Source organism: Nuphar pumila, chromosome 16 (genome assembly GCF_984573655.1).
Source record: "Nuphar pumila chromosome 16, dmNupPumi1.hap1.1, whole genome shotgun sequence".
Lineage (NCBI taxonomy): Eukaryota > Viridiplantae > Streptophyta > Magnoliopsida > Nymphaeales > Nymphaeaceae > Nuphar > Nuphar pumila.
In genome coordinates, this window is record NC_143264.1 from 18546976 (window position 1) to 18572887 (window position 25912).

Genomic DNA, 25912 nt, shown 5'->3' on the forward strand with positions numbered 1-25912 from the left:
CGTGAAGCATGGATCATGTTGGAGAAATTTTATTCTTCTCAATCTAGTGTTCAGATCCTTTAGCTAAAGAAAGATCTCCAAGATGTCAAGAAAGAAGAAAAGAGCATGGTAGAATATCTCGATCACATAAAATTTCTTTCAAATTTCTTATGTCTATTTGTGAGCCTATTTAAGATGAAAATCTGGTTCATTATATCTTGAATGGGCTCTTTCGAGAGTATGAAAACTTTGTTACTTCCATCACCACTCGTGATGGATTGCCTACCTTCGTAGAAATTTATGAAATGCTAATAAATCAAGAAAAGTGGTTGCAAATGACAAATAAGCAACCAAACCAAAGAGAAGCATCCTCTATTGTGTTCTTCTCTTAGAGAGGACATGGCAGAGGAGGCCCAACTATAAGAGGCAAGGGACGATCCAGAGGGGCATGACCATTCGTTAGTAATTATCAAAATGTTAATTCTCAAAGTGGTCAAGGTGATCCATCTAGTCCCACTAGTTTCCCTTATAATCAAAAGGAAGGTTTGGTGATGTCAATTTTGTGGTCATCATAACCATACCGTGCACACCTGTTATGATATTCCAAAAACTTTTGTTGCCATGGCTCTTAACTATATGCAGGAAGCAGCATGGTACCTGGATACAGGAGCTATACATCATGTGATTGTTGAAGATCAAGGTATGATAGGTAAAGAAGAAAATCATGGTCCAGATGGCATCATGGTTGGAAGTGGTACCCAGTTGCCTATTGTCAACACAGGTAATCTCACTCTACATCATGTGAATAAAAGTTTTAAGCTGAAAGATGTGTTACATGTCCCCTCTATTAAGAAAAATCTCTTCTCTGTGGCTAAGTTTACAAGAAATAACCAATGTTTATTTTATTTTGATGCTAACAAATTTTGTGTTAAGGAACCATAGAGCGGGACTACCCTGCTAAGGAGACCAATTAAGGGAGGACTCTATGCTTGGCAGACCGAATGTCCTGGGAAAGAAAATGAATCGCGTTCGGTTTGTTTTGCTAAAGCTAGTCCAAATAAATTTAGATTTTCTGATAAAGTATGACATTGTCTATTGGGTCATCTTGGTTTCAAAGTTTTAGAAAAACTTGAGAAAATGGGTCTATTTTATTCATGAATAATAGTGATGCAGTTTTTTGTTCAACATATGTCATTAGTAAAAATTGTAAGCTTCCTTTTGAGAAGGCAAAATTTTTAGCTCAAGCACCCCTTGAATTAATTCACTTGAATCTTTGGGGCCTCGTGTCAACATCCTCTCGAGAAGGCTATAGATTCTATTTGTTGATTGTTGCTAGTTTTTTTAAATTCTCCTGGTTATTTTCATTAGTCAAGAAATTCAATGCTTTTTTATGGTTCACAAATTTTAAGAACATTGTTGAAAAGCAATTGTGAAGTAGGCAAATCAAGATATTCCATAGTGATGGTAGAGGATAATTTGTTAATGACGCATTCACAAATTTGTTGAATGGTTGCAGTATTAAATGATGGCTATCTTGCCTTCGGACACGTGAGGAAATGAAGTTGTTGAAAGACAACATAGGCATGCAATTGAATCTGGTTTGACTCTTTTACTTTATGCCTCTCTTGATAATAAGTTTTGGGTTGATCCTTTTAGAACAACCACATCTTATTAATTGCTTACCTACTTCAAACCTTGGCCAAAAATCTTTGTATGAACTTCTCCTTAGCCATACACCTGGCTATGAATGCTTCAGAATTTTTGGGTGTACGTTAACTGTATCTCACTCCCTATACAAAATTTAAACTTTCACCAAGGTCCAGACCCTGTGTCTTTGTTGGATACGGATCCAATCATAAAGTTTACCTATGTTATGACCCTATGACTCATAAAACCTTCATTTCTAAGCATGTTATCTTTGATGAGGGCAACTTTTTATATGCTGGAACCAAACAACCATTCACGTTCAAAGATGTAGAACGTTGGATCCAAAATAAAAAACCTAAGAGTCCAAATCCTAGTAAAAAAATAGTTCACGTCCAACCTAACAACCTTATTCTGTTAACTAATCCAATGATCACCCTAGAACATGTTTCCAACTACCCATTGACTCACCTAATGTCGATCCACCTGAGACACCTAACTCATCTGAGTTACCCTTGCAAGAACCTAATTTTGAACCAGTCATGACCTCACCTATTCAAATCAGTAATCAAAATCCACCCAGTGAGTTAGAGTCAATGTCCTGGACCTCAGGGTTGAATCTTATAGTCAATCTCTCAAACCAAACTCCTCCCAGACGTCACCATATGGTTACTTGATCATAGGATGGTATTCTTCAATGAAGACTCTTCTTCATGTCTAAATACCCCATTGCTCTTCTGACTGAGATATGCCAAGAAAAATATGAACCTTGTTCATTTGACCAAGTCAACATTGATCATAAATGGCATCAGGTTATGAAAGAAGAAGTTAGAGCTTTCCACCAAAACCAGGCCTGAACCATTGTCCCACAAGATCAAGCCTCTAATCTTGTTGGGTGTAAGCGGATTTACAAAATAAAAAATCATGCAGATGAAATTGTAGCTAGGTATAAGGCTCACCTTGTTGCCAAAGCCTATAGCCAACAAGGAGTTGACTACTTTGAGACCAATAGTAGTTAGTCTGAATTGACCCATTTACTAATTGGACGTCAATAATGATTTTCTTTATAGAGTTCTAAAAGAAGTGTATATGCATCAACTACAAGGATTTAAAGATACTATTCATCCTAACTTTGTGTGCAAATTGAATCGTGCATTATATGGGTTAAAGCAGACATCCAAGACTTGGTTTGAAAGGCTCCATATCTATTTAGAAAAACTGAGTTTTATTGAGCCTAAGGCTGATCCATCTTTATTCATTTGTAATAAACAAGTGTTGCATATGTTTATTTTTGTATATATAGATGATATTATCATCACAGAAGATTCACAGATTGATGTAAAGCATATTTTTGAAGACTTTGGATGTGAATTTTCTATCAAAGACCTGGGTTCACTACACTACTTCCTTGGACTTGAAGTTGTTCCAAGGTCCACAGAAGGAATCGTCCTATATCAGAGAAAGTATATCTGGATCTACTTGTGAAAACTGGTATGATAGATTGAAAACTCGTGATAACTCCTGCAACTCCAAATGTCATATTATCCGGACATGGAGGAAACCTGTTAAAAGATGCCACACAATACAGAAGCATTGTTGGAGGGTTGCAATATGTTACTTTCATTAGATCTGACATAGCCTATTCAGTCGATAAAGCTTTCCAGTTTATGCATGAACTAAATCTAGAGCACCGGGCCCACATGAAACGGATCCTAAGATATATTAAGTGGACCTTAAATATGAGACTGCATATCAAAAAGTTCTCTTCTTTTGGATTGTCGACCTATTCAGACGCAGATTGGGTAGTATGCCAGATCGTAAATCTACAAGTGGATATTTGACTTTTTATGATAAGAAATTTATTGTCATGGACAGAGTTACTAGAAGCTTCTTAGGTAGGTGGGAAGCTCGCTTCACGGAAACTTGCTTCGAAAGCACGATACTCCTCGCTTCCGAAACTTCATGGAAAGCTCGATTACCCCATGTTTCTTCTATCACTACAAGAAAATTGTTAATTAGCGACGGAAATTGGTGATGGATTTTTTCCATCGCTAATTAGCGACAGATTAGCTAGAGATAGAATCTGTCGCTAATTAACGACGGATTAGCGAGGAAACAACTTTTATCGCTAATCTGTCGCTATTTAGCGACGGATTAGCGACTGAATTTTTTTGTCGCTAATTTTGATTACAAGAACACCATTTTAGCGATGGATATAGAGAGGGAACTCTTTCGTCGCTAATCCGTCGCTAAATAGCGACGGCGTAGCGACAGAATATATTCCGTCGCCTTTTTGGTATTTTGAGTTAGCGACGGCTTAGCGACGGAATGTTTCCGTCGCTAAGCCGTCGCTAAATGTCGCGTAAATCCCTAATCCCATCCCTCTTTCTCTTTTTCCTGTTTCGCTGTATTGTTTCCGCCCGCCGCCCTCTCCCTCCCGCCGCCCGTCGGCTCTCGCCACCGTCCTGCCGCCGCCGCTCGCCAGCTGCCGCTCCCCGTCAGCCTCCCGCCACCGCCCGGCGACGCGCAGGTAATCTTCTTCTTCTTCTTCTTCTTCTTCTTCTTCTTCTTCTTCTTCTTCACGTTGTACGCCCCGGCGATGGCATTGAGCACGCTGAGGCTGCCGACGGTGAAGGTGACGGCGCAGGCACCGACGCCTCTGGCCCGCGCGTACCCATCGGCGGCGTACCCGGCGTTGAGCTCGTTGCAGCCGATGAACTTCGTCCCCTTCACCCATGTGATGCACTTCGCCGCTCAGGCCGGCGTCCGCTACGCCGTCGATAACCCCTCCTCCTACGTTCGCAGCAACGTTGCCGGGCTCGTCACTCTCCTGGAGGCCTGCAAATCGGTGAACCCGCAACCGGCATTCGTGTGGGCGTCGTCGAGCTCGGTCTATGGGCTCAATGTGAAGGTCCCCTTCACCGAATCCAATCGAACCGATCGGCCGGCGAGCCTGTACGCGGCGACGAAGAAGGCCGGCGAGGAAATTACTCATGTCTATAACCATATCTATGGTTTATCGATCACCGGCCTTCGGTTCTTCACCGTTTATGGCCCCTGGGGCCGGCCAGACATGGCCTACTTCTTCTTCACTCGCAACATTCTGCAGGGGAAGAAAATTGTGGTTTATTGGCGGAAAGATCACCGGGAAATCTCGCGGGATTTTACCTACATTGATGATGTAGTGCGCGGGTGCGTAGCTGCGCTCGACAAGGCCGGAAAGAGCACCGGCAGCGGCGGAAAGAAGAAGGGGAAGGCCGACTACAATATATACAATCTAGGGAATACGTCACCACTTGGGGTGCCAATGCTGGTGAACGTACTAGAGCGTCACCTGAAGGTGAAAGCCAGGAAGAATGTGGTGGAAATGCCTGCGAACGGCGATGTGCCATTCACGCACGCGAACGTCACGCTTGCGAGGTTAGAGTTCGGTTACATGCCTACTACTGATCTGCAGACAGGGTTGAAGAAGTTTCTAAGGTGGTACCTGGATTACTATGGCTATGGATATAACACTAAGAGCATTGTTCACCACCACTACCATAGCAACAAACAACAACAATAGCAATCGTATTTGGATTTGGATTCTTGATTGAATTAGACAAATTCTTTGTTTTTTTCTCTTTATTGCTTAGATTATCTTGTGTTCTTTCTTCGATTTATGTACTTGATTCAATAGCCACTTGGTGTATAGAATTCTAACCATATATGGCCAACCAATTAGTTTATAAACAGGCGTGTCCTTTTTATAAATCATTTGTTTAGAGTGAGTTTTTTTCCGTGGTGACTTCATTTTAAAAAATTGTTTTTTTGTGCAGATTTCTCAACAGAACTCGCTTGTGCCCCGCCACCCGTGGTAAGTAAGTGACAAAAACAATGCAAATCGGGTAAATACCCGTGGTGAGTAAGTGAGGCAAGCGCATCACATGTTATTTAATTTATTGAATGTAACACTTTATTGTTCACACACTCACTTAGTTGTTGATATCTAGGACTGCTTTGTTGGAGTTCGGAGATCATGCTGAGCATGATTTTAATGTATGAATATGGAAGTGTTCTTATTTTTGGAGTACGGAGTCCATGCTATGCATGGTAGTAGTTAGTGGGATATTGAAGTGTGTTTGTTGCAGGTACATGTTTGACATTTGTTTGATATGAATTATTTCGATGTATTGCAATGTTTGATGTGATTGTATACATGCTTACATATAGTTACTTTCAATTTGATTATGTCTTTCATGTGAAATTGTATACTGAAAGCATGCTTCAAATGAATGTATCGTGTCATGAATAGTTTGCACATGAAAATATTAAGTTATCAATGCATGCATCATAATTCTTGTGATTGTATGACATCATATATTGCATGATAAATCTGATATTTTCTTCATCATAGCATTCTGATGGTTCTCTTTTAACTGGTTAGGATACTATTCGTAACATCATACGACAGAATGACTGCAAACCGTGAATGGATGTACCGTAGGATAGTGGACAATGAGTTATCGCATGAATATATGGATGGTGTCGACAGTTTTATTGAATTTGCAACGGCAAGTGTCAGTACGGTAGATCCCACAGGTCGGATTAGGTGTCCCTGCAAGATTTGTAAGAATAATCGATTTGTAGAACCTCATGGCGTTAGACATCACCTATACAGGAAGGGTTTTGTGAGTGATTATCAGAACTGGACGTTTCATGGAGAAGAATTTAGAAACGATTTTGATGCACGGGTGAATGTGGTGCACGATAATCCATATACGAATTTGATATTTGATGTTGCAGGAACAGAACTGGGTTCTGCTATGAGTTCTAGTGATGTAAGAACTGCCGTAGATGAAGAATCACCAAACGATGCAGCTAGTAGATTTTATGATTTACTTAGAGATGCTGATGAGCCACTTTGGAACGGTTGTGAGAGTCACACTATCTTGTCTGCAGTTCTTCAACTAATGAATTTGAAGTCCGAGTATAATTTGAGTCAATCATGTTTTGACCGTTTGTGCATGATTGTGAAGAGTATGTTGCCTAAAGATGAGAAATTGCCACAAAATTTCTATCGTGCGAAAGTTATGGTCAACGCTCTAGGTATGGGTTACAAAAAGATTGATGCTTGTCCAAATCACTGCATGTATTTCAAGGAGCAGGAAAATGACATATCATGCCCGTCATGTGGGCATCCTCGGTTCAAGCCAAAGACAAGAGGCAATGGTAGCACGAGATCAAAGAAAGTTTCATACAAGTCGCTCCGCTACTTTCCTATCACTCCTAGATTGCAGCGATTGTATATGTCTTCAAAGACAGCTAAACACATGAGATGGCATGCAAATAAAGTTCGACACGATGAAAACAAGATCACGCATCCTGTTGACGCTGAAGCTTGAAAGCACTTTGATCGTACTCATCAGAACTTCGCAATGAAAGTGCGAAATGTTAGACTCGGTCTATGTACAGATGGATTTAATCCATTTGGGGGTAGATCAACTCCATACTCATGCTGGCCAGTATTTGTAACTCCATACAACCTTCCACCAAGCTTGTGTATGAAACGTCCAAATCTTTTCTTGTCTCTGTTGATCCCTGGTTCGACCTCACCTGGCCAAAATCTTGATGTATATCTAAGGCCATTGATTGATGAATTAAAAGTACTGTGGGATGACGGTGTTACCACGTATGATGCCCACAAAAAACAAAATTTCAACATGAAGGCCGCTGTTCTATGGACAATCAGTGACTTCCCTGCATATGGTATGTTATCTGGTTGGAGCACACATGTGAGGTTGGCTTGTCCATACTGCATGGAGGATTCCAAAGCTTTTAGATTGAGGCATGGAAGGAAGCCTTGCTGGTTTGATTGCCATCGTCGATTTCTACCCAGCGATCATCCGTTCCGACGTCAAAAAAATGCATTTACAGTAGGCACAACTGAAATGGAAGGTCCATCCTCAAGATTGTCTGGCATAGAGATTTTAAGAAGATTGCGATACTTTCCAGATGTATTAACAGATGCCCGCAGTCCTACACCCTTCCGTGGATTTGGGAAGGAACACAATTGGACGAAAAAATCTATTTTTTGGGAACTACCGTATTGGCCGACCCTATTGATACGACATAATTTGGATGTGATGCATGTAGAGAAAAATGTGTTTGATAATGTGTTCAATACAGTAATGAATATTAAAGGAAAAACGAAGGATAATCCGAAGGCCCGTATGGATTTAAAATTAATATGTAAAAGACCAGAATTGGAACTCAAAGAGTATAATGGCAAAGTACTGAAACCAAAGGCGAAGTACGTGCTCGGACCTGATCAAATAAAACATGTATGTCAATGGTTGAGACAACTGAGATTTCCAGATGGATATGTCTCTAACATTGCTCGGGCTGTGAAGATTGACGATGGACAGTTATATGGGTTGAAGAGCCATGATTGTCATATCTTTATGCAACGATTGATACCCCTAGCATTCCATGATATGTTAGACAAACCTATATGGGGGGTATTGTCTGAGTTGAGCGGATTTTTCAGAACATTGTGCGCATCGGAGATCATTGTATCAGATGTAAAGAATCTCGAGGACTCTGTCATCACCACTGTTTGTCTGTTAGAAAAGATATTTACGCCAGCATTTTTCGATGTTATGGAACATTTGATCATACATTTGCCATATGAACTAAGGGTTGGTGGCCCTGTGCAATATCGATAGATGTACCCATTTGAAAGGTATATGTTTTTTTATATTTGTCTCTTTAATGACAGATATTTAAAATTTGAAATGTATATTCTTGTCAGATGCATGTTCGACCTAAAAAAAAAGGTTCGTAATAAAGCAAGAGTAGAAGGCTCTATTTGTGAGGCGTACACTTTAGAAGAGATTTCAAATTTCTCATCTATGTACTTCGAACCTCATATTTCAACACGTTACACATGCCCGCCCCGTAACGATGATGGAGAACAAGTAACTGTAGCTGACAAGCTGTCGATATTTCAACGACTTGGGCATGCATTTGGTAGTTGCCGATCAAGGCTATTGACAGATCGAGAGCAAGATGCAGCACACATCTATATTCTTTTTAATTGTTCAGCGATCGACCCATACATCGAGTAAGTATATGTATATGCAACTCAATTATAAATCCTTTTATGTTCTATATGTGGATACATGGCTCGGTAATATAAGTATTTGTGGTTTGCAGACGATTTGATCTGGAGTTGCAAAGCAAAGTTTCACATCTCACTAATGCAGAAGTACAAAAAGAACGTGAAACTAAGTTTGTGGAGTGGTTGAAACAGTTGGTAAAGAAGCTAACATAAATTTTGTACTTATAAACAACACTAAGTTACTTAATTGATCGTGATCACAATAATTGTTTATGTCTGTGCGTAGGTTCGCCATGGTGATGTTAAAGATCAAGGAATATGTGATTTAGAAAATGGTCCGACCAAAGTTGTGCAATGCTACAACGGGTATATCGTAAATGGTTATCGATTCCATACAAAAGACTACGGTATAAACAAATCAACGATAAATAGTGGCGTGTGTGTCAAGGGTAGCAGCTACGGTGAAAATGAACATGATTACTACGGTGTTATAGAGGAAATAATGGAGTTGACTTACTTAGGCATGAATAACAGGGTTACGGTATTCAAGTGTCATTGGTTTGATCCAACTGCAACAAGACTCGACAAAGCTTCAGGCATTGTGGAGGTGAATCATAAATCCAGGTTTGGAACATATGAACCATTCATATTAGCCTCGCAAGCTCAACAAGTTTATTATACTTCATATCCGAGTATAAAAAAGTCAGATAGAAATGAATGGTGGGCAGTTTGTAAGGTGAAATCCAAACTATACCCCGAGTATGATCAGTTACAAGAAGATGAGTTAGCTGAAGACAGTGATTACTATCAATCAGATGATGTCTGTGACTTCGCTTATGGTCACGATGTTGCGCATGATATGCATGTCATATCTCCATTGGCTGATGAAACATTCATAGAGGAATGTGATCCAAATGATGTACCAAGTGGATGGGCAAACAATGAAGAAGAAGAAGAAGAAGAAGAAGAAGAAGAAAGTCAAACTAGTGACGAGGAAGAATTCTCAAGCTAATGAGCAAAATCTTATACTACAAACCTCTATTTAAATGCATTGTAATACTTGATGTGAGTTGTATTGCAATACTTGGTGTGAATGATTAAAAATTTTATTTCAATGTATTGTAATACTTGATACGAATGATTCGAATGCATTGTAATACTTGATGTGAATGATTTCAATTATCTGAATGTATTATAATTTATGCAATTAACGAATGATTTGAATTAGTGCAATACTTGATGTCAATGATTTGAATTATTTGAATGCATTGCAATGCTTGATGTGAATGACTTGAATGCATTGTAATACTTGATGTGAATTATTTGAATGTATTGTATGACATATGTTATTTGTTAGAATATGGTTCGTGGAGGTTATAGTGGTCGCTCATCCAGTAGTAGCCAGGCTCAACCTTCATCTTCACGGGCTCCTGTGATAGGTATATCATATAACTAATTAGATGCTTGATTAGTTCAAATGCACATTCTGAGAACTTGGTGTGTATTTTTTTACAGATGATGTTGCGCCTGTACACGACCCACCTACACCAGTTGATCGCACAAGTCAACAGCCAACACAGGAAACAGGGTCTTCTCAGGCTGGCACAAGAAGACTCATTCGAATAGTGTATATCGATAATCGACCGTAAGTATTTTGTTTTCAATTATTGCATATCTTTTAGATATTTTATATTGATATTTACTGTGTAACAATTCATGTGCAGCACGAGGTTTGAGCCACAAGAAGTAGTACGGGAGATTAGGAATTCACTTCTTCAACATCTACCAGGACCAGTTGCTCAATGGAAAGAGTACCCAAAGGAGGTATTAGACAGATTGTGGTCCTCATTCATGGTATACAGTTGTTCCTCATAGTTAATGTGTTTCATATTTAATTTATTTAAGCAATGTCTACTAACTTTCTGAAAATATTTGTAGGCTTCGAATCGCTTTGCAACTACGGTGGAAGAAAATGATGCAAGGAAGGTGTGGCAGAAGGTGGCTGCCAATCGATTTGCAGACATGCTGCACACTATGAAGACTGCAGCAAAAAAAGCATCTGGCGTAGTAGATGATCCATTACTGTGGAAGGGCCATGGTCCTATTACTATCAGGAGAGATTACTGGGATGAAATGTGCGATATGTGGGCGGGAGATGCATTTAAAAATCGCTCTGCGAAGGCTTCACAAAATCGATCGAAGATGCCCGAAGCCCATCTATACACAGGTGGATCTAAGACATTTGGGAGCCACCTAAAGAAAATGGTAACTCATCAATATATAATATTAATTTTATAAGTATTGTTGCAAATTTGTGTACTAAATCTTTTGTCATTTAACTTCGCAGGAAGCAGAAAAAGGAGGCAGTGTACCATATAAGGATGTGTTTGTAGAAACACATAAACGGAAGACCACGGGAGTCTTCGTATCAGAGAAGGCGAGAACGACAACGGTATGTATTAATTCTATTAATAATCATTGCAATATATATGCAAGTCATCATAATGTTATCATTAATTATTAATGAATACTTTAAACATTATTTTGTAGGAGGCATATGAGCAACAAATGGTAGAGCGATATGGCGAAGACGCTACTCAACATCCATCATTTGATCCTACAGCATGGGTGACTGCAGCAGGTGAACCCAAAAAAGGTCGTGTGTTCGGGTTTGGGAGTAATATGAACACTTCACCAGTTATTGGTTCTTCCAGTTATGGCTCACCAACTTCTTGCGCCGACATAAGCTCCAAGCAGCCGACTATTCTTTCCGGTGATGATGTACGCGAGATCATTAATGAATCACTGAATAACTACTTCCAATACACCGTCGCCCCCTTTCTCCGAAATGAGATCAAGGTCGCTGTTCAGGATAGGGGATCTTCGATTCCAGGTCCCTCTCAGGTATAATCACATATATAGTTTTTTTGACTGTCTTAAAGCACATCTGAGCATGGTAGAATCACATATAGAGTTTTTCTAGATGCCTTAGAACACATATGAACATGCTATAATCACATATTCAATTTTTTTACTGCCTTAGCACACATATGAGCATGATAGAATCACATATATATATATATATATATATATATATATATATATATATTTAACTTTTTGTCTGTCTTAGAGCACATATGAGCATGATAGAATCACATATAAAGTTTTTTTGATTGCATTAGAACACATAAGCATGCTATAATCACATATTCAGTTTTTTTACTGCCTAAGAACACATATGAGCATATTATAATCACATATTCTGTTTTTTGACTGTCTTAGCACACATATGAACATGCTATAATAACATATAGAGTTTTTTAACTGCCTTAGAACACATATGAACATGTTATATATCATTTATGATAGAATCACATATAAAAATTTTGGCTTTGCCTGCCTTAGAGCACATATGAGCATGCTATATTCACATATTCAATTTTTTTACTGCCTTAGCACACATACGAGCATGATCGAATCACATATATAGTTTTTTGCCTGCCTTAAAGCACATCTGAGCATGGTAGAATCACATATAGAGTTTTTTTATATGCCTTAGAACACATATGAACATGCTATAATCACATATTCAATTTTTTGACTGCCTTAGCACACATATGAGCATGATAGAATCACATATAGAGTTTTTTTATTGCCTTAGATCACACATGAGCACATGATAGAATCACATATAGTGTGTAATTTATTTCATTATATTTTGTTTATCAATACTGACTGTTCTTTTCTTGTGTAGGCTGCTAGCGATAATCAGGGTAGTGGAGCTGAAGGGACAGATAAAGACAATGAACAAGAAGACGCACAAAATCTTGGCGATGATTAGAGGACTGTGTTGAAGAAGTTCTATTTTTTTTATTTTTCCTAATTGTAATTGTTGAATTGTAAATAATTAAACTTCTTAGTTTTAAGGTGGAACGATTAATTATTATAGATACTTGTTATATGAATTTTTTTGTGTGGTTTATTTTTTATTTACAGGAAATATAAATTGTACAGTTCTCGGTAATTAATTTTTAAATAAATTTTTTTTTATTTTTTTTCGTTTTTGCGACGGATTAGCGACGGATGATTCCGTCGCTATTCATATTAATCTAGCGATGGCTTAGCGACGGAATTAAATCCGTCGCCACGCCGTGGTCGCCGTTTAGTACCGGCGGATTGGCGACGGAATATAGCGCTCGTTATTCCGTCGCAATTAGCGACGGAATTATTCCGTCGCCAGTTAGCGTCGAAATATTCGCGACGTAAGCATACTGTCGCCGCGTTGTCGCTAATCCGTCGCTAACATGGTTAGCGACGGATTAGCGACGGATTAGCGACGGAATAGCGACGGAATGTGGTCGTCGCTAATCTACTGCTTTGTTGTAGTGTATGCTTCTCATACACATGGTCTATGCATACTATATACTTTTCTCATGTTTCTTTTCATCTTTTTCATGTATTTTTTCACGCTTTCACTCACTTTTCATGTACTTTCTTTAAATTGGTAACCATCATTGTTAGATTTTAACAAAAAAATTAACTCTTTTATAGAAAAATCATGAAATATAAGAATGATCAATTTTATTTTAGTTTTTATTTGTTTCTTGTTTGATTCCATATTGCTTCATTTTTTATTCATATTTTGCTTTTAAATTGAAACTTTGCTTCTCGCTTCGTATAAATTTTAAAATGTCTCACTTCTCGCTTTCACTTCCCGTATTGTTTCCCGCTTTTGCTTTTGAGTTTAGCAACCTTGGTCATGGAGCTCAACCAAGCAACGTATTGTTGTCCGGTCAAGCACGGAAGCAAAATACAAGGCAGTTGCAGGTGTTGTCTCTAAACTTGTTTGGCTTAAACAACTTCTAATTAAGTTGAACATCATTTCTTGTGAGACTCTCACACTTTGGTGTGATAATCTTGGGGCTACCTATCTTACTGCAAATTTAGTTTTTCATGCCCGCACCAAACATATTGAAATTGATTATTACTTTGTTATGGAAAAAGTCTCAAAAGGAAGAATACGCATCAAATTCATTCCTTCTCATAATCAGATTGCAGATATTTCATAGACAAACTCAATATCGTGGAACTTGGTTTGCTGGGGCATGATAAGATTACCGGATCAGATCCAAATCCAAAAGCTAATAACCATCTAGAAGAGTTTGACGTTCCCAAATCTAACATGATCCTCATTAGAGAAGACTCACATCTATCTAAGACTCCTTATGCAAATCCAGATGAGAATACGTTAAGCTTGGACTCTACCAAATGTAAAGTTGCTATTTTGTGGACTCTGAAATTGGGAGTTGTAAAACCTCATCCATATATGGATATACATGTGAGAGGTTTGGGACTCTATCTAATGTATAACATATTTAAATAAAGGGAACCTCTCCTCTCAAATAGTGAACTAGAGAAAGAGAGAAAGATACGTGGACATAGGTCGTGTTCACCGAACCACGTAAATGTGTGTGCTTTTGTGTTTGTGTGAGTTACTTCTCTAGTTTGTGTGACTCTTTCAGCCAGATGAAAGAATCGGCATATAGCATAAGCATGTCTAGGTATGATGCATGCCAAGAATATGTCACCTTGTTATTGGGTTGTGTATCATTATTGTAGTCCATGTGATTAATCTGCCAATGCCTATATTCAAATTCAAATCTCCATATAAGAAGCTCAAAATAGAGAAACCATCATTTATCTATTTTAGAGTATTTGGATGTGTTTGTTATGTATTTATTATATAGAAGCAGTGGTTGAAACTATTAAAAAAGGCACAATAATGTATTTTTATCTGATAAAACTCACACAGAAAATGCTGGAGATGTGAAAATCCAAATACTGGGAGAGTTTGCACCTCTCGTGATGCCATCTTTGATGAAACATCATCCAAGAAGTCTGAAGACAGGAAAGTGTTAACTGATTCTCAAATTCTTGAGAAAGATATTCAAGATAAAATTAAGTTTGAAGTTGCAAAAGATGAAGAACGATTCCTCATCAGAAATCTATCCAGCAAGAAAATCAACATCAGGCAAGAGAACAAAGCTCTCGACAAGATCTAGATCAAGCCCATGGAGAATTGGAGCTAGTTTAATTCCTTGATTAAATCTTAAAGAGAATTGTCCTTCACAGCAGCTTGAAGAACCACGAGGAGGATCAAGTGAAAAAACAGCACTACGCAGTTCATCTTGGGTGAAGAAACTTAATGCTAAGTATATTGATGTTGATTATGCTATCATGGAGGTAGTAGAACCTCCTTCTTTTGAAGAAGCTAAGGATATCAAAGAATGGCAAATAACAATGAAAGAAGAGATGATTGCCTCAAAGCAAAATGAGACGTGGGAGCTAGTACTAAAGCCTGCAGATGTTAAACCCATAACTTGTAAATGGGTCTAAAAATTCAAGAGAAAAGCCAATGAAACAATTAATCGATATAAAGCTCGATTTGTGGCCAGTGGAATTTCCCAACAGTATGGCATTGACTTTGACAAGACTTTCAACCCTGTAGCAAAGATTACTTCAGTACGAATACTGATAGCAGCAGCCGTAGGTAAGTCATGAAAATTATGGCAAATGGATGTCAAAAATGCATTCTTGCATATAAATCATGAGATCTATATGGGGGTTGAGTGTGCAGACAAACCGAACTGTGTTCAAACTATGGTTTTTTATGTGCTAAAGCAGGCACCACGTATATATCTGGTATGGGAAGATTGCTGAATTTTTGGTATTCAATGGATATACAGTCTCTCCAGCAGATTCAAGTCTATTTGTGAAGACCGGAGGAAAAAAAGATTGCAATTGTATTTATTTATGTTGATGATTTAATCATCACAGGAGATGACATAGAAGAAGATTAATTTAATCTGCAATCATCTGTCAATGAGATTTGAAATGAAAGAGTTGGGGGAGCTGCATCATTTTCTTGGTCTGCTCAATTATGGCTCGAGAAGCTTATACTTGAGCCAAAAAAAATATGCTGAAGATTTGCTTCATAAGTATGGTATGCTCATCTGCAAACCAATTGGAACATCGATAGAAACAAATACAAAGTTGAGGATGGATGCAGGGAACAAGCTTGAAGATGTCACCATGTACCAATAGTTGGTTAGTAGTCTAATCTATCTAACCTTGTCAAGACCTGACATCGCTTATGCAGTTGGTGTAGCAAGAAGATTTATGCAAAATCTGAGGAAGCCTCATTTAGAAGTTGTAAGGAGAATACTAAGGTACGTAAAAGGTACAATTGATTATGGCATTTTATACGAGAAGGGAGCTACTTGTGAAGTAGTTGGTTACTGTGATGCTGACTAAGCTGAAGACATGTCGACTCGAAGGTGGACGACTGGCTATACCTTCAGTCTTGGATCTGAAGCAGTCTCGTGGTATAGCAGGAGACAGGAGACCATTTCACTGTCTACTACTGAAGTTGAGTATCGAGCATCATCTATGGCAGCTCAAAGAAGTGTTTGGCTTACGTGCCTAATGGCAGATATCAAGCGGGATATGAACTATGCAGTTGGACTTTATTGCGATATTGAGAGCACCATTAGACTCTCTGAGAACTTCTGCATGCAACTTCATCACTTTGTTCGTCAAAAGGTGCTTCAAGGAGAGAACTTCTGCATGCAACTTCAGATTGCAGATGTTTTTTACAAAACGGTTGTTACTTTTCAAAATTTCAAAATTCGGAAGCTTGGAGTCATGAGCAAAAGGTCAGCAATGAGTGGGGAGAATGTAGAGTCATGACTCTTAATGTCATGAAGACCTCTCTTCACCATGTCGACAAGAGTTGCCGACTTAATGAAGTCGGCAATGGTGGCTTTTAAGTAGTCAATTTTATTTTTCAGTTTTTAATAGTTGGGTTTTGGGCTGTATCAAAAAGCGAAAAAACTTTAATGCTGGTATTAAATGTTTAGCGTGGTGAAGGTCTTTGTGAACCACCTCTTACTGGTATAAATAGAAGTATTTGCCCCGTCTTGTAGCATCCAAGTTAGAAATGATGTATTAGTTTCATTGTGAAACTTCTCTCCTTTTCTCTCTCTATCTTGATTAGGGATGGCAGTGGACCGTAGCGGAGGCAGGGACAAGGTCTTCACCCCGCCCCATCTCAAAATTCTGCCCCCCATCCCCTCATTCATCCCGGCATGAGTTTTGATTTTACCCTCCATACCCACCTCCATCCCAGTTTCATGTCCTTCATCCTCAGTTCAAACGGGGTGGGGCCCGGTTTCTCCCCGGTCCACTGCAATCCCTAATTTTGATTGTGCTCATCATGTGAGCATTGGGGTTGGCCTTGGCATGACTTGGCAATTAGCTAGGTCTTTCTCACTAGGTGACCAATTTGTTCAGTTTGGGTTGGTTCAGTTCATCCTAGCGCATCGATGCTAAGGCCCAATTCAACTAGGCCCTTAATAAAGCTTGGTGTGTGGACCCACTTGTGTTGGGTTTAAATCAACCACAGGTGGTAGCCAGAAGTGCTTATTGTCTAGGGCTATGTAACTCTACAATCTCCTCTTGTTGGCATGTGAGTAACCCAATTGTTGTAGGCGATCTTGTGTAAGAAGCTCACCAGCCAAGGCAAAGCGAAGTGTGATCGCTGCACGAGGCATGTGAGTTGGAAACTCAAACCACATTCCAAGCTCTCTTAGTAGTAAATGATTGAGCTGACTTCCATGTCAAGAGGAAAGTATATGGGAGCTAAGAATTATATATATATAATCACTAGAATATGAGAAGTAATGTGTGAACTGCTATTTTCATGGATTTTTTGTTCTTTTTTATTGAATCTAACCGTACATATGTGATCTACATGCTTGGTTTTATAAGAACCACTCTTAAATTATCCGATTTTGATGCACAAACATGATTTTTTAAAGTTTTTAAAATCAATGGCTCATAATCTTCATAAATATTCAAGCATTCAGAAATCCAATTTTTTCATCAAAAATACATAATCCAATGGTTGATTCTTAGCAAATTCACCATGCCAAGCACATCCACATAATTGGATTTACAAAAAAAAAAGTATTGGAAATGCCCATATTTTTAGTTCTCATATATACGTATATTGGTTCTCATATTCTAGTGATTCTATATGAGTTACTAGAATATGCCAACTAATGTGTGAACCACAAATTTTTATGAATTTTTTGTTCTTACATGCTTGGTTTCATAAGAACAAGGTCTTAAATCATCCAATTTTGATGCATAAATGAGTTTTTTAAGGCTTTAAAATCAATGGCTCATATTCTTCATAAATATTCAAGCATTAAAAAATCATGTTTTTTCATCTAATGGTTCATTCCTAACAATTTCATCATGCCAAGCACGTCCACATGGTTGGATTTGCAAAAAAAGTGTTGAAAATGCCATATTTCCAGTTCTAATATTTTGTTTCTCATATTTCAGTTCTCATATTCTATTGATTTTATATATATATATATATATATATATATATATATATATATATATATATATATATATATATATATATATATATATACAACAACGCCTTCATCCCAAAACAATTGGGGTCGGCGATATGAACCAAAAAAAGAAAATCATTCTGGGTCTTCCACATGAATCCTTCTCCTCCAATCATTTCTATCCAATGCCTGTGATCATCGCAAAATTTTTCCTCTCTTGGTATTTCTCTCTCTTCCTTCTCTTTTCCTTTCCAACCTCTATTTCCTCCTTTTCGAAGGGAAAAAATAAAAGGCAGAAAAGAAGAGGGAAGAGAAAAGAAAAGAAAAGAAAGAAGAGAGAGAGGAAATCTTCTGCGAAGGTCTTACTTGACCTTAGTTTTTGAAAATATTTAAGAAAATAACTCACCTCCGTTTTGAAATATTTGCAGAAAAATTGGGAGACGGGATTCGCTCGTCGGTATGAGGTTCGACCATTCCTGGCGCTTTTAACAGGGGTAATCGAACCAATGGTCGAATTTATGTCTTTTTGCTTTGCTAAAAGATTATCTAAGAATTTATTCTAAGTCTAAAATGCACAAATAGTCATGTTGGTGCAATGCAAAAGATGTATGCTCTTTTTTAAAAATGATGATTTGGAAATCTGAGACTTTCCAAGTGAAAATGTGATGACAGAATGAAGAAATGTTTTCTGAATAGTTGAATTTAACTTAGAGCTTTGAGATAGAAAAGAGATTTGAAGTTTTGAGTCTTTGAAATAATCAGAGTTTGGGAAAAATAAATCTTGACTTTTGAGAAAGAATAATTTTGAAGTTGAGATAATAAGGTAAAGGAAAGGAAGTTTCAAAGTCGAAAATGGACTTTGGATTTAGAATTTTGAACTTTGGAGAGGAAAATGGATATTTGAAATGGAATTGAATTTTTTATTTGAAGCTCGAAATCAGAATGGGATTTCAGAAATCCAAATTGAGTTTGAAAAATAGAATTGGGTTTAAGAGATCAAGATGGGATATGAAAATGGAATCGGATTTGAAATCCGAAAATCAAGATAGAATTTGAATCCACAGTCTGAATTCTAAAATGGAATTTGAATATGAAATCTGAGATCCAAGATGGAATTGGATCCAAAATTTGGAATGGATTTTGGATCTGAAGTCTGAGATCCAAGATGGAATTGAATTCTAGATCCTAAATGGAATTTGGATCTGAAGTCTGAAATCCAAGATGGAATTGGATTCTGGACCCTATAATGGATTTTGGATCTGAAGTCTGAGATCCAAGACGGAATTGGATTTTGGATCCTAAAAATGGATTTTGGATCTGAAGCTTGAATTTGGATTTGAAAAATGAATCGAGAATTTCAAAGTTAAATTGAACTTTGAATTTGATTGAAGTTTATAAAATGAATTTGAAACTTCAAAGCCAAATTGGACTTTGAATTTAAATTTAGAATTTGAAGATGGCATTTGAATTTACAGGAGTTGAAAGTTGATTTAAGAAGTGAAGAAGATGTTTGAAAGAACTCACTTGGATTTTGAAAAAAAGAATTTTTGAAAAACATGATGCAATTCTATCCTAAATGATTAATGAATCTAAAAAAATGTAAAATTGAATTTTAAAAATCACATTTCATTCTTTAAATGAATGCAAATAAGATTGAAGATATGATATATCCCTGACTATGGTCATTGAATATATCATATAATAATCACACTTGAATTCAGGTGAAGAATAAAATATATTTTGGTGTTTTTATAGAGTTTAAAATGAAATTAACTCTCAATATATCCTGACTATGGCCATTGATATATATATATTGAGCTAATTTTAAACTAAACTCTGATAAAAGAAGAAAAATATTTGAAAATATGATGATTTTTTAAGAGAATCCAGTGTGGATTCAGTGTTGTTTTATAAAAGATGAAAATCCTAAGTCTTGTTCACATCCTGACTATGGCCATTGATGTAAATCATCAACTTAGGATTAATCACCTTTTATAAAATGGTGCATGTGTCATTCGTGTGCCCATTTTATGAAATTCTCAGAAGTAAAAGAGGAATGATATGAAGATGAGCAATTTAAGATCTATATGCACATGCTTTCTAATTTAATGCTTGAAATATAAGATTTCCATCGATATCTGGCTATTACAAAATTGAATTTAAATTTACAAAATCTGAATTTGAAAGGGATTTTAACAATCAACGTATTTTCTGCAAAACAGAGTTAGCAAGAGATAATAAATGCATATGGAAGTTTGCAAAATAACATATTGAAGTAGAAGATGCAACTAATAAAGTATTCATGCATGCTGATGAAAATATACTATAAATGACAAAACATGCATTTGGAACGATATTTATGCACTAGTGAGGGATAGAGATGCAATGAAGATGTTGTAAAGAAGCAATGGAAGAAGCATGACTTTGGGGGTGCATGTGTAATCTTGCAATAGAGAATTCAATAGTTTAAATAACTTAGCATACTTTTACAGCATGTCTGGATTATTCCAACAAGATAGGGAATTTCCCCTTTTTCAGCAGGAGCAGGCTAATGGATCCTTTAGTAATAAACCAACTAGCCGTGACTTACCTTCAGCCAACACGGGGTTTTTAACAGGTCAATGTGATAACAGGTCCATGGAACAGTACAACAACTTGGCTTGCTAATGGGTTCCTGCAAATTTGTATCAGAAAATAGGTACAGCAGGAAAAGAGACAACATATGCTAAGTGTAGGTGGGCTGTGTGCATATGTACAGTGAAGGATGCAACAAGATGGAGTGCTGGAGCTGGTCGGCTACTGTGAAAGGGGTGATGTGCAGGGAATAGCTAATGATGAGAGTGAAGCTGGAGGAATAGGTTTTGCAAGCCATGATGGCTTCAAGGAATATGCCATAGTATTGACAGTACATGGGTGCTTGCTGATGCAGGGCAGCAAGTGAAGTTTGGTGGAAATGTTGAGCGTCAGTAGAAATGCAGCAGGAGATGCAAATGCACAGATGACAGGAGCAGGAAGTGCCAATGCAGTGGGGGTTGTAGCTGATATGACTGCTATGTCACTGTAGGTAGGTGGTGGGATTGGGCTCAAAACAATGGAAATTTGCATGGGTTATATGTAGTGATAGATGTAGCAGAGTGTTGTGCACAGGAGAGTGTGCTAAAAATGAAATGATCGGTGAGGAAGACAGCTGGTGAGAGCCTCTACCTATGTTAAAATAAACTAAAAAGTACCTATTTGTGTTACAGTTGAGCCTAAGCCTATACTGTAAAAAAAAAAGTAAATATCTATTGTTCTGCACAGGTCATGAATGGTGGGTAAATATCCTAAAGTTGCACCAACTAGATGACTTACATGGTTGTTATACAGGTGTAGGTTTAAATATGGTCAATAACAACTCAAATGATCTGGACTTCACAGCAACAGTAGGACCAACCAACATCGTTTGTTAAGAGACACAACAAGATGATATCAAGAGCAACAGGAAAAAAAATGGATGTTGACACTAAAAGAGCAAATATAGCATATGAGATTTGTAGAATCCTAGCAAGAAATACCTATGTCAAGATGGGACGAAGAATTAAAAGAGAGATGTAGATGCAGCATTGCAATATGATGAAGATGGGTGTTGTGGTGATAAAAAAAAGTAAAAATGTATATTGGAGTGGGTATTAGGTGATAAGTGATAATGAAGACATGTGCTATAGGGGATTTCCAGATTTTATAACTAACAAATATGAGGCAAAGTACATGGAATAGGGCATTAGAAAAATGCAAACACATGCTACAATAATGGCAGAAAAATGGTTGTAATGGGTGGCTGTAGGTGTAAAGGGGTAATGCATGAAGTAAGTGCAGGAGGTGGACAAGCGTGAATAGTGCCATTTGCAGGTAGTGATTGCAATTGGCTGTGATGGATGTGGCTAATGACTGTGCAATTGGAGTAGAGATGTGCATGCACTGTGGAAATGGTAGCAGGGTTGAATAATGCAGCAGATATATGATAGGTGTAAATGGCACTGGGTGTGTGAATTCTGTGATGGAGATTATATGCTGAGGGTGTGCTAAATATGAGAAGGTTGTGTTGTATGTATATGTTGGAGAATGAAGGAGTTGTGTACATGTGATGGTAAATCATATGCATGCAGAAGATATTTGTGTAACACACAGGTGGCATATGAATGACAAGGTAATGTACAGGGCTACTTGTAGTATTTTGAAGGTAATGCAGAGAAAGAGACATGATTGATGGTGTTGTTAAGATGGTGAATAGTGTATGGACACAAGTGTCGAAATGTGGGTGTGACTGCTGCCATAAATATAACAGTGAAATGAGGGTTGAGGGGATATTGTGGAAAGTGTATAAGTGTGGCAGTGGATAGGGGCGAACTCACAGGGAATTTGAGTCTGTTGTGGAATGTTGTTGTACATATGTGACAAATGGGGGGAACTGTAGTGTTATTGCACAGGTGGAGGAGCTGAACATTTTGTCATTATTGATCATGTTGCTGGAAACATTGTTGATACTGCCGACATCATTACTCTGGAATTAGAACCAAGACAACGATTTGAGGATACACACTCATAATGGGCTGATTCTGATCCTGGACAATCTAGATAGTAACTCCAATAGTGGAGGTGTCATCCTGGAGTTGTCTTGCTGCCATTTCCCCAAACCAGATGGAGGATGATTTGATTGCTCCGCGTTTGCAACACCTGAACTTCCATCAAGATCATGCCCACTAGCACATCTACTGAGGCTCATGCATATAAGATGGATACAACAAGCAAGCAGATCTCTAACAGCAGACTGGCAGATACTTCCATACGACAAGCCAAAATCGTGAAGGGCTGGAAGGACACCTCCTTTATGAAGAGCATCCAGTGAGGAGTTATCACGATACTCACACCCCTGCAACTTTAGTGCCTCAAATTGCACACAACTCTCAAAAAAAAAAAAAACAGGTTGCAAGTTCCTTAAGAAATATATGTGACATATCAAGCAGGGATGATCTCGAAAACAGTCACCATGAGGACAACCTATCAGGACCAACAGATGGCCATAAGATCAAAGACTTAGTGCAAAAATTGGAGTAGGTTATAGCAGAGACAAGTTATAACTAAAGTGAACGAACACATAAATTGATATGAATTAGAATACAATCAAAACCAAGAACCAGATGTAAGATTGGACTTGAAATATAAATTAGACAGGAAGACGGGGAAAGAAAGAAAGAGAGAAAAAAAAGGGGAATAGATAAATAAAAGACACCAAAAAAAAAAGTTGCGATATGTAGGAGCATAATCAAAACATTATAAATAGGAAGTTAGATTAAAAAAAATGGAGGTTACTGATCTTTACGGGACATGAATAGACAATGTGCAGGAAAGCAGTCCTCGTAGCAGCTATTAACGTGGCCTCACGATTGAGTAAAACATTTCCATGGCCACTTGTAGCCCAGAATTTTTACAATGAAATCAAATATGGATTGAAATCCTACGGTAAAATCTAATACAGAGGGATAGCATCATATGCTGAAAATAAGAGTTTATGTCAAAATTAAACACTGAAAAGGGGGGGGGGTCTGAATCATCAACATGCGTTGATTCGAAATTCCCTCGATCATTCAGAAACACAGGGGAGCATTTCATAATGGATCGGGACTTAGATGTCATTATGACAAACTTAAATAATGCATGACAAGTAATAATAAAAGAGAAAAGAAGAAGAAGAAGAAGAAAATGATGGAGATAATTCAAAAATGGGATGTCAAGGTAAACACTAGACCATGGGACGAAGATGGAAATATGGTAGATAATTACATATAATGAAATTCAACGTAATTGAAATGAGCGAAATACAACAAAAGAAAAGAAGAAAAAAAATGAACAGAACGCCATCTGATGCTATTAAAATGGGAGATCAGATGTAAAAAAAAGAAAGGGAAAACAGAAATACGAAAATTAGAGATGGATAAATAAAAGAAAAACTAAAAAAAGAGTGTAGGAATACAAGCATTCCGCTTAATATTGCTATACGTAAGTTGATACTGCTAGATGCAGATCAACACTACGAATGATGCTTAAAAAAAGAAAAAAAAAGGGAAATAATTGATGCTAAAGATGTGTTGTAGATGCAAATTCGATAGAAAAAGAAAAAAAACTTACCATAGATGAAGTTGATTCTGATTTGAGAGGGGAGAAGGATTTCCCTTAATGGTGGTCTACACTTCTTCAGAAAAGAGGAGAGGAAGGGGGAGAATGAAAGACCAGGAGAAAGAAGAAGGAGAAAGGGGGAGAAGAGAAAGATCAGGAAGAAGGCGATGGTGGGGTGAAAGGCGATGGAGAAGAGCTCGACCCCTGTTTTGTTTATATAACAGCAGGTCGTTACATTTTTTCAAAGGGAGTGCCCCCGTTTTTAAGAAAATTCAGAAATGACGTTCTTTAAAGCAGTCTTTTTTTCAAAGCAATGGTTTCCTTTACAGAGTTTTTCAGAGAGGTGGTCTTTCTTCAAGGACATTTTTCAAAACAAGGGTGGAGCCCCTTTTCTGAAAGCTTTCCTTTTAAGTTTTTGAAGGACAACCTAAGATACGGAGAGGACACAAAGGTTTTCCCAAGACTGGATCCAAATGAGGTTTTTAAAAGGTAAAATATTTGTTTTTGAAATATTTCAAGATTTTTCTAAAATGAGGTTTTTTGAGAAAAGTAGGGTTAATTTTGGAAATTGAATTTCAGAAATGGATCTGGGTCCGGAATTTTTGATAAAACAATAGAATTCGGATCTTGAATTGAGATCGGACCCTGAACTGAGAAAAACCTCTGAGAAAATATAAAGACTTTGAAATTTTTTATTTTGTTGGAACAATAAGAGATTCGGGATCAGAGTTGAATCCAGATACCCAATTTGGATAAGAAATTGAGTCAGAAATGAAGATTGAGTCTGGATTCCAGTGAATCCGAGAAATGAATGGAAATTTCGATTGAAAATTGGCCGATTATTCAGAAGATGGACCCAGGGGAAAAAAAGTATTTTTTTTAGATTTTTGGAAAATTTGGGGTGTTCACAGATGCCCCTCTTTGTTGTTAAGCCGGTTGTAAGCCGAGCTTAGCGGCAAAGAAGACACGCCAAATTTTCTTAAAATGCCTCAGTCAGAAGGTTCAAACTGGGAGTGGAAGAATTATTCTCAGGTTTGATACCTTATCTAAAAGGTTTTGAGAAGAAACGAAATCCTCTAGAAGAAAGTAATTTGAACAGAAGAAGATGAGGAAATCGTGATGGGACTTTGTGATGAATATCCTGAAATGGGAAAAAGAAGTTTTATGGATGAAACAAATATAAGAAATTTTGAAAAGACACAGGCTTAGCCCTTAACCTGGACGGGACATTTTTGAAAAATACCTCATGAGACGAGGATCAGGTATGATTATTTGAATGGATATACAAAGCATGGATTCCTTGATGGGAAAAATCATGATGGGGCTGAGAGAAATACCTCACCAGAATGAGGTAACTCTCTTTGAAAAATACAAACAACGCTAGGTTGAATCAAAATAGATATTGAGCATTTATTTCATTTTTGGATAACTAGAAAATTTTGCCAATGAGATGAAATTGCAATTGATTCAAATGCTTGAAAGTGTGTACGTATGTGCAAAAGATATTCCTTCTTTTTACCTAGAGTATTTTCTCCAAAACGAGGTTAACTCTCCGAATTCCAAAGTCAGGTTCAAATTTTAAAGCTGTTGAGTTCCTTCAAGGAAG

At 37.6% G+C, this 25912-nt stretch overlaps 1 pseudogene; it reads left to right on the forward strand.

The window, feature by feature from the left end:
* The first annotated feature begins 4222 nt into the window (after window positions 1–4222).
* Window positions 4223–5188, forward strand: LOC149813045 (UDP-glucuronate 4-epimerase 1 pseudogene; annotated as a pseudogene).
* The last annotated feature ends 20724 nt before the right edge of the window (window positions 5189–25912 follow it).